The following is a 14281-nucleotide window of genomic DNA, read 5'->3' as shown; positions in this document are numbered from 1 at the left end:
ATCCAAAGCTTGACAGTGACAGATAATGCAAAGCATTTGCAGAGTATGTGTACCCGTGTAACAAGACACCATTACACCACTGCTCAATACTCTCAACAAGCACACAGATTGTCAATGTGGCACACAAAAAGTGGATAAGGTACGTGATCAGTAGGGAGTGTGGACAACCTTTATTCTGTTCTTAAGGTGAACAATGACAAGCAGTATGAAGGTAGCACTGCCTAAAGACACATATGAACTACAACAGATGCCATGGAGATATTCATCCAGCTGCTTGGAGACACAACAGTGCCACTACACCAACCTACAACACTACCAGGACAAACCCACCCCAGTATACCAACAAGTCAGCGCATGAATGGACTGGGTGCCTTACAAATGCACAACAGCCTCAGACACATGACACCAGTGGATGTAATTGCACACCACATGTTCCAAAGGACATGCATCCAGAGCCACATTACCCACAGGCTGGCAGGACCGACACAGCAGACAATCAACATCCCTCCGCAGACAAAGATGCTGGCTGTGCATCACTTGTTGGCCACTGGTACCTTACAATGAACTAAAGTAAGAGTTGGATGAGTGTCACAGGCAGCACTATCAAGGTACATCTCACCTGTCTAGGATGCCCTCATCATCTTGATTCACCAGCACATTCAGTTCACCCACACTGCGCAGGAACAGCTGGTGAGCAAGCAAGGCTACCACGCCATAGCAGGCACATACACTCGTGTTGGTGGCAATTGACTGCGCACACGTGTCCTACTGGTGCAACCTACCAACACCGCACCCAACTACTGCAAATAAAAGCACACCCATCCCATCAATGTGCAGGCAATAGTGGACCACCGTTGACTGTTCACAAATGCCATATCAAACTTCCCAGGGAGTGAGCACCATCCCCAATTTTGCCTACAGTCCATCATCCAAGGCTACCACGCAATTGATATTGACACAACATGATGTGTCCATAGGTGCCCAAAACGTGCTACAAAAAAACAATAACAACAATGTGATGCTGCAGGCTCGCTGTAGCCATCGCCTATACTGGCCGTGATTTTGGTGGCGGAGCAGCCAACAGCCATTTGAAGCTATGTATATGCCTATCCCTACCGCCAGTGTGTCTTGTGCATTACAAGACACACTGGCAGTAGGGATAGGCATATACATAGCTTCAAATGGGGGTTGGCATGCTCCACCACCAAAATCATGGGCAGTATATTCAATGTGTGGCACACATATCGCGGAAGCAACTGCCTGGCCCCTGCGGTGTTTTACCGCCAATGCCCGGGACACAATCGCGGTAGTGATAGGCATATGCACATTGTGAAATAGCGGTTGCCATGCTCTGCCACCCAAATCCCGGTCACCCATGTCTCTGTATGGCACCCAACTCGCGGTAACTACCGCCTGGCCCCTGCGGTGTGTCACCACCAATGCCGGGGACACAATTGTGGTAGTGATAGGCATATGCATATTGTGAAATGGCGCTTGCCATGCTCCGCCACCCAAATCCCGGTCACCCATGTCTCTGTATGGCCCCCAACTCGCGGTAGCTACCGCCTGGTCCCTGCGGTGTGTCACCGCCAATGCCCGGGACACAATGACGGTAGTGATAGGCATATGCACATTGTGAAATGGCTGTTGCCATGCTCCACCACCCAAATCCCAGTCACCCATGTCTCTGTATGCCACCCAACTCGCGGTAGCTACCGCCTGGCCCCTGGGGTGTTACCGCCATGGACCATGCCCTTACGGCCAATGGGATCCGCTATCGTGGTGGCCTGATGCAATTTAGAAAATCGCGGTAGGCGTGCTCCGCCACCGCGGAGCCGGTCATTGGTTGCATTTGAAAAAGGCTGACCTGGAACACAAATTGCAGCAGCTTAGAACCACTGACACGACACCAGGGGGCTATATATGTGTGGGATAGAGCCCCACATTTCCACTGCTCACAGAGCCTGTTGCCTGAGACCCCTCACCTGCTGCTGCCTCCAGGGACTGCTGCCCGAGACCCCTCACCTGCTGCTGCCTCCAAGGACTGCTGCCTGAGACCTGTCACCTGCTGCTGCCTCCAGGGACTGCTGCCTGAGACCCCTCACCAGCCACTGCCGCTGTCTCATGTCCACAGTGATGGTAAGGATGAGAAGATCCGTGCCAGGCCCTTCACAAGCGAGGAGCTGGAGATCCTGGTGGACGAGGTGCTCACACAGTAGGAACGGCTATATGGTGCCCCAAATGTCATGGTAAGTCTTCAACAGTGGGGGTGAGAGTGCAGGGGGCACACATGTAGTCGGTCTGATGCAGTATGTGCCTGAGAGTGTGGGGTTGTGTCATGCACTGCCTAACATGCTGTTTCCTAGGGTGAAGGGGGGTGTACCATACTCCACACATTTCCCTGCCTGCACATCAAGATTGGAGGGACATGTCTTGTCTTGTCATCCATACAGTGACGCAGCAAGTTGGTAATGCAGGAGTCAGGACAGTGATTGCTTGTGTGAATGGCTGTGTGGGTCCCTGTTGTCCATCTCAGTGTGAGCCCACCTGGCCTGCACAGTCACCGCCCAATCTGACATGGACACAGCACTGAATCTACAGAATGTTACATGTGTGTGTTTTTGCAGGACTCCCCATCAATGAGCCATATCAGCCCTGTAAATTGCACATGACTGGCCCAGTGAGAAGGGTGTGGGTTTGTGAGATCATGTCCCTGAATGTGACATACATGACACAGTGAGATATTCACAGTGCAAGGTCGTTGAGGCCTGCACAGTGTTGGACACAGTGAGTCTTCCCCCAAACACATGTTGATATGTGACGTATGTCTTGCTCTACCTATAAAATGGACAGTAGATGTGGGCAGACTACACATGGCTTTCTGTGCTGGCATCCTGATTGTATATGAGATGTGCAGGTTCTGTGTCCCCCTCATACCTGCATGCATTCACGTGTGCTTCTCACATGCAGATGTACCCTATGAGATGCATTCCTGTTTCTGCAAGACATATCTCTGGAGTTGGGATGAGTCAGTATCATGCTACTGTACTGAGAGATTTTGTTACAGAACAGTGTGTCACTGATGTTTTCCCCCTCTTGTCTCCCATGCCTGCAGCTCAAAGTACACCAGTGTAAGGCCGTGTGGAGGGCAATCGCAAGCAAGGTGCAGGCTCTGGGTGTCTCAAACTGCCGGCGCACCCACTGCCACAAGAGGTGGGACGACATTTCACGGCTGGCAAAGAACGTTGCGGAGATGACACTGGGGCTGCTCCCTTGCACTGGCAGGTTGGCACGGCGCAGCATGACACCACTAATGTGCCGCATCTTGGCCTTGACCCAGCCTGAGCTGGATGCACGATTGAAGGAGCGTCAGCAGCAAAGTAGGGGGGAATATTCTGGGAAGGGTGACTTTGGCTGTGAGTGGCTGCATGTGTACCAAGCCTGTGCCAGCGCTGGGCTATGTGATGTTGTTAGTGTGATGCAGTGGCTTGTAAGTGGCCTCTGTGCTGGGTGCAGCTGTCATGCATTTGTCCGACCTGTACTTCCTAAGGGAATTCGAGACAGAGGCATTTCAATTGCATTCTGGGTGGTGGGCTTCAGGTCTGAGCTATTTGTGTTACTGTTTGAACGGAGCCACATGCAGGATGTTGTGCTGTGTGGTCATCACATGGCTCACTTATGCATGCTTTTCTTGCTTACGCGCACTGTTTGAGTAACAAAAGTGTGTTTGTACAATATTATTGCACAGGGTGGCGTGCAACATGTCAATTTAGTCATCCTCTGTGTTGCTTTGCTATCATATGTTTGTTCTGTTGCTGACACTGAACTGACCCTACATCTCTCTCTCTCATGCAGCATCTACTGTGGTCATGGAGGGACAGGGGACGGACACCACTGGTGGGGAAACAAGCGCATCAGAGAGGGACAGGAGTCTGCTGGAGGAATCACAGCCCAAGACGCAAAGGTCTACGTCATCTGATGAGGCGGTGACGCATCCATGTTCATGGGCACAGGGAACAGGGACTCTGCATCATCTTCCACAACACAGTGAACAGTGCCCACCCTTCCAGCCACTTCCTCTGGTGCTGCCCGTGATCGCACCAGTAAGAGGGGAAGAGTGTTCTTCACCCCAGGCACCCCTGCCCCTGTCCCTCCTGCTGCCATCAGTGCTGAGAGTGTGGACCTTTGGCGCCAGCTGTGTGCATGCCAGACATTTCTCCTCAGTGCATTCATAGACCACGACAAAAAATTGGCACAGGTGGTTGCTTTCTTGGAGGGCATACATTCAGACGTGGGTGGGCTGCACCGGACTGTCCAGTCAATGTCAATTGTGCAGTGACGGCAGCCCTTCAACTGGCACAATCTCGTAGTCCAGCTCCAGTCCCTTTGATGCCAGTGGCCACGTCTGACGATAGTGACTACGCTCCACAGACCTCAAGGTTACGATACAGCACATGTAGCACACAACAGCAGCAGCCCAAGCGGTCCAGGGCACAGACACCATCCCCACAGAAAACCAAAGCCATCCCAGAGCGCAAAGACAAAACCCCGTCAGGCGACACCAAGGCCCAAAAAGCAAAGAAGCAAACCTCAGGGTCACATGCCTCAGAGCCATCCCCAGCCAAGGACTCTCCTGTCTCAAAAGCATCTCGCAAAGACAAGCAGACAGTTGCCGTGCCCGCTGAGAAGGTGGTACCTGCCAAGGCTACACATAAGAAGGGCTCCAAGGCAGATTCACCCACTACCTTGACTCCCATTCAGAGCCCAGTGAAGCAGGGAAAGGAGGGCACTGTAGGGGGAACACCTAGTAAACAGGGGATGGAGGGATAGAGGCAAGGCCAGGCGAAGCGTACCGCTGGATCCAGCACTTCCCCAGAGGGAGTGCCAGTGTCTGCACCTGCTGCAGCCTTGGTGTTGAGTGTGCCTGTTGGGTCCACACCACTTCCCATTGATCCAAAGTCAGACAGGCCATTTAGAATCCCCAAGAAGTGGAAAGGCAACCCTCCGCAATCTCCCACCCACACTGTGTCTCACATCAGCATGACTCCTCCTCCACGTGCCACTACACCACCTGGTCCAAGCAGCCCTCTGGCTTCCCAAGTCACTAATAGCTCTACCTCAGCTGGGCCTCTGTCTCACCAGTCCAGTGCTCCAACTGTGCCCGACACACAGCCAGCTCCCAGTCTGACTGACAGCCAAGTCTGAATGTTGGTCAACCTCACACACCTGTCTCTCCCACAGCGGTGCCTGTGCTGCCCAATGTGACACCCCAGACTGTGTTGCTGACCATGGCATGGTACAGTCATACATTCCCTGTGCAGCATCTCATGGACTCACTCTGCACTTCGTTTTGTCCACTGGCCTTGTCGTTCACTGCTGTGTGCCCCCTGCCTGTGCAGCTTCTCATGGACTCACTCTGCACTTTGTCCTGCCCACTGGCCTTGTCATTCACTGCTGTGTGCCCCCTTCCTGTGCAGCTTCTCATGCACTCACTTTGCACCTTGGACTGGCCACTGGCCTTGCTGTTTTCCCCCTGCCTGTGCAGCTTCTCATGGACTCACTCTGCACTTTGTCCTGCCCATAAAGACAGTTGTTCCTGTTGTCTGTTTGGTCAGTGTCCTTACTAAATAAAGTTTTTCCTGTGTGTATATGTTTTACTGTGCCACATGCCCTGTGTGCCACTTCAACATTGCCAATGGCTTGTCTGACTTGTTCAATTTTGTACTGGGGTGACAGGGACTTCAGTTCTTCCTGACTGTGATACTTGTGGGTGCAATGATGTTGTTTTTAGATGGTACACCATTGTAATTTTCATTCTTTGTTCATGTTGGCTATATTGTACACATGTCAGGTTTGGGGGCACTGCCAGCACATTGTGTGACTCTTTCCACAGGCTTGCAGGCAGCCTGGCCAGGGTCATCATGTATGTGTGTTCCTACTTTCTGTGTGCCCAGCAGTGTAGGTGTATGGTCATGTTGTGATGGGCAGTCATCCTAGTCACATGGGTTACTTTCAATGTGTGCACTCAAGTAGTCAGGAAGTGAGCAGTGTGAAGGGGGTGAGTTTGTCGTGAGTGTTGATGTGTGTGTGCCTATGCAATGTCAACTACACACATGTGTCACCCAGGAGTAGAGTGCCTGTTTGTGTGATTGTTCAGGCCTGTGATTGTGATTGTGAGCACATGTGTGAGTTGTATGTTGTGCACTGTGCTGTGTGGTGGTGTGTCCTTGCAGGTCTGGCTGACTCCTACTTATTGCTTTTGCCAATAGTGTGTATGCAGAGTGTGTGACTGGCAAGTCAGGTTTTTGTTTTGTTGAACAGCCGTGTGTCTTGATTCTGTTTGTACTCACTGTGCATACCTGCTCAACCACACTGACATTGTGGATGTGATGTTCTTATGCATTGCTGTCACATGGTGCTTTATTGCTTCCAGTGTGGCATGTGGTGTGCGGTGTCATACCATCCCCTATCTGTGCTTCAGATGCCTTGACATTGTGAGTCAGCACTCCCTCTATTTGTGTATGGTACACTCCTGCCATGTCCACTCATGAAGTGCACACCACTTCACTTTGATGTCAGCTGTCCCCTTGTGTTGCCTGTGTGTGTGCCTCCCCATCACTTCATTTGTGACACTGTGCTTTGTGGTGCAGGTCTTTGGTCAGGAGCACTGTGCCACTCATGACATTTCGCCAATTAGTTATCTGTGTTGTTCTAGTACTGTTCAGCAGTCATGGTTTCTCATGTGCAGTTCAACTGTCTGTGCTGCCCAGTCCTCTGGTCAAGTTGTTTCCACTTTTGTGTCCCAGACGTGTGCATCTGTGGGTGTTGTGTTAGCTGTATGTGTGTATGCTGGGGTACTGCTTGACTTCCTGAGTGTGATGTTGTCAGTGTGCTGTTGTGATTGTTGTTGTGGGTGTTCATGGTGTCTCACTCATGGCTGTGTGTGACTGTTATGTTTGTGTGCACACACACTGCTTGTTGTGCATACAGTGCTGTGGGTGTATGTTGCCTTGTCCTGGTCTGGTGTGCATCCCCTGATGTCCTGCTGTGTTTGCTATGTGATTTATTGTCATGTGCATCTGTTGTGTGTTTGATGTGGCTGTGTTGTTCTGTGATGGTGCACTTCTTGTCTGTGTTGTGGTATGTTGTCTGTGTATTGTTTCTGACTGATGAGGTTGTGCACTTCTGTTGTGCCTTTGCTCCCATTGTCTTCCCACAGTTTGGCTGCACAGTTCATGTGTAGTCGTGTTTTGGTTCTGTGTGTGTTTCTGTTGAGTTATGTGTTAGGCTGTTGTTTTTGTGCGGACATTGGTTCTGGCATTCCTGTGCGTGTGTGTGATGTTTGTGGATACCCCAAGGGAGTGTGATTGTTTATCTGTGTATTGACTGGACATTATTGACACCCTTCTGTGTGTCTGACACTGGGGTTGTGTGAGGGGGGTATGTGTGAAGAATCCTACTTGTGTTTGACAGTCATGGAGTGTGTCAATGTGCCCTGTGTGTTGTGCTGCTGGCATATTCCTGTGTAGTCGTTGTGTACATATGTGTGGCTGTTCACAGTTTAACTTCAAGGCCTTCCTTTCATCCCTGTGCCTATACATGGGTTGCCTTGCTGTCTCCCTGAGTTTATTGCACTGAGGTGACTGTGGTTTGAGTTCAATCACTGTGCCAGCCATGTGTGCTTTGCTGAAGTGAGGGTGTTGTTCTCTGTTCCTTGTCTTGCATGTGATGTGCACATGCTTGTTGGTTGTCTCCTTGGCCTTCCATTTGTGTGCACCTCACGTTGGCTTTCCTATATGTTGTGCTCCATTGCTGGTGGCATGTGGTCTGTGTAAGTGGCTGTGTGTCAGTGTGGGGTATGTCTGTGTGACGTGGCAGGCTGTGTGTCCAGTAGGATTTTTGTTCATTGTATGTGTGTGTGTTTGTACTTATCTTTCTTGCCATGGATGTGGTGTTGTTGTGATGTGTGGGTTGTCCTGGGCCTGTGCTTCTGTGCTGTGTGTTCCTCTGCAGCCTCTCCTGCTGTGGCTGTCTCCCTAGTTGTTTGTTGTGTGGTACAGGGTGTGGATTCATCCAGCTTGGTTTTGGGCATGTGGTGCACATGGGGGTGCCCATGGCATGTCCATTCATGTTGGGGGGGCAGTGTGTGGAGTGGTGAGGTGTGGCCCTGTGTACTTTATGCCCTGCCCATGCCTGGTGCTGGCCCTGCCTTCTGCATTGTGCACATGTTTTCCCTTGTCTTCACCACTGTGGTGACGTGACTGGGACATTACTTGGTGATCGCGATGATGTGTGACCTGGCTGCGGAAGGGTGACTTGGTTGCAGGTAGGACATGTGTGGGTACATATGTGGATACATTTTTGTTCCCACCAGGGTGTCTGGTGTGGCCAGGGACCCTATATCAGCCCATGAGTTGTGTGTTGTGTGCTGGATTGTGTTGTTGCGTACCTGCGCGGCATCCGCGATGGTCCATGAGTTGCTGGTGATGTATCAGGTACAGCACCGGAAAGACGTGAAGAGCTAGATCCATTGCAGTCGGGACTGGGCATCAGGTTTCACGCTCCGCTGTTGAGCTTCCGCCGTTTCTAGTTGGGCGGTTTCTCCGCTGTGGTAGGACTGGCTTTTTGAGGCATCCTAATTTGTACAGCGGACAGGACGTCATTCCGCACGGCGGTGAGTCTCCATTGGCTCCCACCACCGCGGTGACGGGCGCACTTTGATGGCGGTGCACGTCGCACTGCGGCGGAGGGGAAATTGGCTGTGTTTGGCCATACTAATATGGCGGGCGTGAGGCCCGCTGCTGGTGTGAGGAAAAAGGCATTTTCCGCCACTGCAGGTACTGCGGTGGTGCCACCGCCCACCATCCTAATGGACCCCTTACTCTGTATACCTCCCTCTGTAGGTCCTAGTGGGGAGTCCGTAATCTCTTCCCACCCTGGCCTCTACAAATTCGTACTCCGTCCTGGCCTTTCCTTTCAGGTATTTATCAGTGTGTTTGTTATAAGCAGTAGCTTTTCATCTTCAATTTCTGGCTACCTTCAGTTAAATTGTTGATAATGCTCACTACTTGTTTGACATTCATGTTCTCTATTTGCATGGGCATATGTGACACTGGTGGCTTTTGGCCATTTTCTTCTATCTTGTAAATTTTACAGCACTGTGGCTGATACACCTTTTACTCTTCCTAGTGTTCACACTCTCTTATTTTCAGATATTTCTGATTATTATCTTTCTTGTCCTTCTAAACCTGTGCCTTCCCTTTTTAGTAGGATATTTAGTAGGGGATGCTCTGTATATCGACACCCCTCTTGAACTTAAATATATTGTGGATTCATGTATATATAAACTTTGTTGTTCCTTTAGGTGCTATTCTTCATGAGTCTCACACTGTACTGCTTCGTCCTGATGCAGGTTTGACCCAGATCCGGGCCTGACACCGAAACGCGCGTCGGCGCTGAATCTTCTTGTGTCTCCCCAGCTTCTATCTCTCCCAGGAGAAGAAATTGTATTATTTACTGTACCATTGAATGAGGACTCCTTTTTCCCAATGTCAACTATTCTTGTTATGTTATCACTTGAACACATTTATTGTGGTCTAATGAATTTTGATTTGATGGTTCGAGTATGTGTATGTTTGAATGCTTTGATAGAATGAGTATGTGTGACTCATGATGCGTGCAGATTCTTGGGATATTTATTCTCTTATGTCTTTTGTATTGTGTTGATTAAATAACGTAAATAAATATGATATTCCTAACCTACCAGGTTTCTTGTATCACAATTGGGAAAGCCTGTGTTTTCTAGCATTACTCTTATTTTACCGGTGACTTTTTACCACCAGATAAAGAAATGTTTGGGCAGAGTGGTTTCTTTCTTGTATTAGAAATGTTCTCTTTCCCCTGTTCCCTCTGCCAGCCATCAGATTTAGGGGTTCCCTTTCGTGTGAGTGGAAACTTCTAGGAAAATCAGATTTGGAATGTTCTTGGCCAGTTTCATTATGGAATAAGATATGGTACAGAGTATTCAAAATATCCAGAGCAGCTTCTACAACCCAATCACTTTTTTTTTATGTTTCATAGACTTTAACTACTCCCTTATGCTTAGCTACATTTTCTTACGGCTCTAATAGTAAATGTTGGTTTTATGTCTATTCACAGGGCGATTTCATGCATATGCTTTTCAAATATTCTTCTACATTAATGTTTTAGCATAGGTTGGTCATGGCAATGCAAAACATGCCATTTTGGCATTGCGGCGGATGCTGCTTAAAGCAGCACCCGCCGCAATGTCAAGATTGCGAATGCGACTGGCAGGGTGGCGGTCACATTCTAATCAGTGGTGTGGGACCACAGCACGTCTGGCAGCCAGTCCCAGCACATCTAGGGTGGTGGGCGGACTAAAGTCTGCCCGCCATCCTAATCAGACCCTTTGTTTGAAGATAATATCCCCTCCGTTATGAGTTGGGTCCAGACATATCTGTTTTTTTTTTATTTATTTTTAATGAAATTAGTGGTTCTTTGTTGTCCATGTCCCATTTAAGAGAATACCAGTTTTTTTCTGGCTGACTGGTTTAGATATTTATTTCACTGATAGGATATTAATTTTTGGCCAGGCCATGCTGCAAAATAAAATAGCATAATCACTAAATGGTGAAAAGGATACCTCAGTTTGGGTTAGTCTGTCAGCAAGGGCTTCGGACACCAAAATATAATCTAAGGAAGAGCCTAATTCCGGAGTCCTGAATGTCTTTTGTGGCTGTCCAGTGTCAGGGTCTAGCTCATGAGTAATCTCGAGATTTCAAGTAATAAGAAATTCATTATGCAAGTTACCATACTCACTATGAGTTAAATGTAAAAGGCCTTCACCCTCAACATCCACTAGTCCACACACAGAGGCAGGCTCAATATCACAATAATGCGCATTAAAGTCACCCATCATAAAAATTTAAATACATTGCTGGTGCTCTTCGTTGATCATATTTATCTTCATCATCAAGTGAGCTACAGCGAGGTCTTATTTGTTGTAAAATTATCATTATAATAATTGATCAACAACCAATTCCAGTCAGCTAGGCCCTCATAAAGTAGGATGCGGTATTAGGGGGAGGAGTTAAAAAATGTCAGCACATTTAGCCTGAGTGTGTTAGCAACTAATGTCATAATAACCCCCTTAGCTCTGCCCCTCGTAGATGGTGTAGCTGCAATTTGGGATGATCTAAAGCCCTCAATAAATATTTGGTTTATTTCTCAATGTTCTTGTATACCATTATGTCATATTTTATTACATGACTTTTCTAATCTAGGGGGTCTATTAGGATGGCGGTCAGAAAATCACTCCGACCACCATGATAGCGGGAAAACACCGCCCACTAGGACCGTGGCATAACCGCCGGTCCAATTAGTATGCTCCGCAGTCGAAATCCGACTGCGGCGGTACGATCGCAGCATTTAACATTGCACGGCAGCGGCCATCCGACCGCCATCCTAATAGACCCCTAAATTCCCCATCTTTTGTTTTATACCAGCTACATTCCAAGTAAATATTTCTAGAGAACTATTGCTTAACTCTTTCTCTTCTGCCCACACCTTACCTATTTTGGGTGGGGATATCAGAACTCTGGGGACATTATTGAGTCAATTACAAGATTCCAGTTCTTGTAGGGGGGTGCAACGATTATCGATCCTTACTTTATAACTCCCCATATATGAGAATGGGGGCAAAGCTAAAGAAGGTAGAGTTGATGAATACATTACAGTTCTATCTCCCATAATCTTAGGGAGCACCTGCCTCAGGAGCAGATCGGGGAGTGAGAAAGCAGGTTCTAAAAAGGTGTAAGAGTGAGGGAAGTTAACAAATCTATGCGAGAGTAATAAAAGCCATTATCAGGACCTTATGGCAGTAAATAAGGGTGTCGGTGTAAAGAGAGGAGGCAAGCTATTAAGCGGAAAATGGGAATTTAAGCAATAGGGACGGAGATGAGGAAAGATTGTAAAGAGAAATAGATTGCCTATAACTTATAGCAGTGCCACAGTACATGTTCTTTGGAAAGTCGATATGAAGTATTTATTTTATAGTCTAGACAGACAGCTAGTGCAATACCCAGGCTCAACTATCACGGAGTCAAGTCTCTGTGATGAAGAGAATATCAGCATCACACTAAGAATCCCAATGGAGTACATAGGCAGCAAGCCGTCATTAGGGAGCTAAAAGAAGAAGTTAGGGGAAGAAGTTTGGCGACTGACTTGTTCAAGTGGACAAGGAGAGGGAGAAAGATGTGAATTGGGCTGAGAAACGTGGACAGAGGGGGAAAGGGTGTTTATTGAAGGCACATGAGATGGGTTGTTGGCCTAGGTGGAGAGCAGTGGATTGAATAAGAGAATATAATCCTGGTTGTAACAAAGATGGGTAAAAGCAGGATCAAAGAGGGCATTCTTGCCCCTCACAAGGTAAGAATGCAGGGCTGTTTTTTATAGCCTGTTTGGCACAGCAATTCCTGTGGACTTTTTAGTCACCCTGCAAGCATTTGGTAAGACAGCCGACAGCTGAGGTAAGTGTTGTTAGACAAGCGCTCAACATAAAGTACCAAAAATCTTTTTTTTTTTTTTAAATAAAATGAAAGTTGGGGGAAAAAAATAAACAGCCAACTCTTGCCACATAGTCAGAATTACCCACATGCAGCTGCTACTGAGAAATAAAATCAGAGTTAAAATGGAAGTGTGATACTATAATTCAGTAAACAAAGGGAACAAACTAAAAAAAACATAGAGTAAAATAATAAATTAAAATATTGAATAGGAGTGTGGGGCTAGGAAGGGAACATGCATGGCCAATCATCTATTAAACAATAATCTTATACAAAGAATGTGAGAAATAACTTTAGGATTAGAACACTTTATGAGAGGAATAGGCATCTGTTCTGTCCAATTCTGGACTTACTGCTGTTCTGCTTCTTTTATGAAGGCATAATGGCCAATATGCTAGGTATATAGCACCGAAACATAATGGTAGGATTTCTGGCTAAACAATAATTCATTAGCTAGAAGAGTTCATCTTTCAGAAAAAACAAAAAAGATGGTTGAATGCTAGGTTTACCTTGTGCACAGAAGATACAAGATAATGTACACACTGATAACACCAGTTTGTAGCCATGGTAGGCATAGGGAGTAATTAATAAAGAGGGTGGGTTGTTGAATTGATTGCAAGAAGGTCATGATTGAAGAGGAAGATGGTGAGGAGGGAAGAAGGTGATAGAATAGATGGAGATTAGATGTCTTTTGAAGAGAAAATAGTTCATTTTCATCGAGAGATCAGTAAGACTCAGACGTCCCTAATATAACTGGCAGAGAATGACTGTAAAACTGCATTCTGAGTACTAAAGTTCTTAATTTCAAGGGAGACACTTTGGAGGCACCTTAGATTCTTGGTACCAGAAGGTGTTTTGTTAAGGACACTGTTGGACCAATCCCTCACCCCTAAATGTTTTGCCTTCATTACTCCTGTTTTCGAATATATGATAACTCAATTCATACCATTACAACGCCTGATTTTACATCTCAGTTTTTACAACATAAATAACATTACATCGCATGTTTTTACAACAAATACCGTATTACAACGCATGTACATTGAGATACATTAAAACAACCATTATAACGCATTTCATTACAATGCATACTATCACTACGCATACTATTACAACGCATACTATTTAAAAAAAAAAAAATCGTATTTTTGGAGGGGTTTTCTAACCATCCCCGGGAACGGGCTGCAAGGGAAATAGGGGTTTTGGGTGGGGAAGATTATTAATAACCAGGTATTAATGTTAGTACTCGTTTATTTTTTAAAGTACATTTCCATTAAAATACCTCACTATTAATGAAAAATTCTAAAAACAAATGTTCAAAAAGACAGGGAAAAATAAGCATACATTTTAAACATTTTACAAAAAATAAACACACTACTATCAGAGCCAAAAATAGATTAAACATACAATCTTGTTCGAAGAAGATAAAACGTAAGTCCTTCAACTATTTTTATTACACTCCCTGTGCCAGCAACTACACAAAATGGCTGACATTCCGAGAAGGAACATGTAAACGAACATTTTTACACATGACAAGATAAATATACATTCTGTCAGGTTGTGAATCGCACGAAAATACTGTTTCCAATACATACTTTCTTTTAAATTATTGTTTACCCTCAAAAAACGTATAAAAATAGCCAACCACCATTTTGTGCTCCGTGGTTAACTGACATCCGAGGTGATCACACACAGCA

The sequence above is a fragment of the Triturus cristatus genome, chromosome 5_2 (genome assembly GCF_964204655.1).
Source record: "Triturus cristatus chromosome 5_2, aTriCri1.1, whole genome shotgun sequence".
NCBI lineage: Eukaryota > Metazoa > Chordata > Amphibia > Caudata > Salamandridae > Triturus > Triturus cristatus.
The sequence above is the reverse complement of the archived record's forward strand: the minus strand, read 5'-3'. Positions refer to the sequence as shown.